Consider the following 1,995-nt stretch of genomic DNA (forward strand, 5'->3'; position numbering starts at 1 on the left):
TGTATAACAGACTCATCTATTCAGGAAAATAATTAAATATTGAAATGTAAGGTACATTTATTATTTGTACATTATAATCCTTTAAAGACTAATCTACCAAGTAATCTTCATTAATAAATATGATGTGTGGAAGAATGGGTCACCTTTGAAATCAATACATGTAAACTATGAGCCCTCATCATACACTGAAAATGACATAGAAGGAAACATAGGGCAAACCTTAGTTCCTTCATATGTCAGTCCTTCCTTACTCATCAGTAAGTTGAAGGAAGAGAGTAGGTATAATGTGCATGTGTCAAAAAGCAAAATAAAAACAGCTGAGTTACTTTTGAGCAGTATTTTCATTCACTTGGTAAGAACCAAATATATACTTATATATAAGCTACGAAATATGAATTGTGTAATTTCAGTGATTCTGCAAATGAGTTAAATGCTCTTATATTTACATCTAATCTGGCATTGCATAATCTAATGACGAACGGTGAAATTCTTTCTAATAATTAAAAACATTTTTTTTCTTTACTTAGAACACCATTACATAGGAAATAAAAAAGACATGTCAAGGGAGAGAACACAGAAGAAAGTTAAAAACTTTATAGTTTAGTATTGGTAATGAAACGTCTTCCTGCTTTTTGAACAAGAGGCCCACATTTGCATTTTGCATTGGGTTCTGCAAATTATGGAGCTATCTCTGCCCAGTTTAACGAGGCCCTGGAGAGGATACCACAGTGGCACAGATGTCAGTGATTCCGTCTCGCAGGTGCTGCAGCAGGTACTTTGACCACCCTTCCTGGCTCCACTATTGTGGCAAATCTCTCCAGATTCTCTTTGAAAGCTTGCTGGGGCCAACTCACTCAGACTCACACCATTGCCCTGGCCTGCCCTGTTAACTTGCTTTGCCAACCATGGGGCCAGCATTTCTAAAATGTTTTTTTCACAGCATTGCCAAGACAATGGAGCTCTTTTCCTTTGCCTAAGGAGCCTGGCTGAGTCACAGATGGAGAATGTAATTCATCCCCTCAAAGTTCTGAAAGATACAAAGAACCTGCAGTACTTGCTCGGCACCTGGCTCCTCCATTGGACCCCGTGATCTGAATGAACCTGCTGGTTACTTTTCCGGCTGTCTCTGTGCCAAAGACTTTTCTGATGGCTCTATCTGTCCTTTTTATTTCTAATCCATGCAGAAGCTCATTATAGAAGCCATGAACTGAGATCTATGGTGTTTGGAGTCTAGAAAAGGAGGCTGAGAAACTGCAGTAGACTCTACTTTCTTACACAGACTTTTAAGACTAAGCCTAATCCATCTATATATTGTCTCAAATGCATCCCATCCCACTTTTTTTCAAGTGGAGGCTTTATCTTTTGTACTGATTTATTAGTATTCTTTTAATAGTAAGGGTATTAATGCTTTGTAGATGATACCCTGTACATATTTTCTCCCAATCTGTATTTCATTTTTCATCATGTAAATGTTTTCTTTTAAATTTTATATAGTTAAAAATTTGTGACTTATTTTGATCTTATTGAATACTTTGGAATTCCTATAGTATTCTGCTGTTAAATATATATATTTTTGTTGTTGCTAGATACCCATAATTATACAAAGAAAGTTTCCTTCTATTCCTTGCTTACTGAAAGTTTTTGGGTTATTATTTTAATAGAAAAATGGATGTTGACTTCTTATCAAATACCTTTTGAGATGTATAGAGATAACTATATAATTTTCTCCATTAATATAAAATAATAAATTACATGAGTAGTTCCCTAAGGTTGAATTATTCTTTCAAAATATACCCCATTTGACCTTGTGGTGTTATTGCTAAATTGCTATTTTGGTATTATTAGTGGTATTGATAAATATTCAGTGTTTACATTATTAGGTCTATATATTTCACAGCTGATAATTTTAGCGTATTAGGAATATTTTTGTTTTTCCCCCTCCTTTTGTTTTTCTCGTGTGTGTGTGTGTGTGTGTGTGTGTGTGTGTGTGTGTGT

Source organism: Aethalodelphis obliquidens, unplaced genomic scaffold (assembly GCF_003676395.1).
Source record: "Aethalodelphis obliquidens isolate GAN/ISIS:26980383/991018 unplaced genomic scaffold, ASM367639v1 scaffold4, whole genome shotgun sequence".
Classification (NCBI taxonomy): domain Eukaryota; kingdom Metazoa; phylum Chordata; class Mammalia; order Artiodactyla; family Delphinidae; genus Aethalodelphis; species Aethalodelphis obliquidens.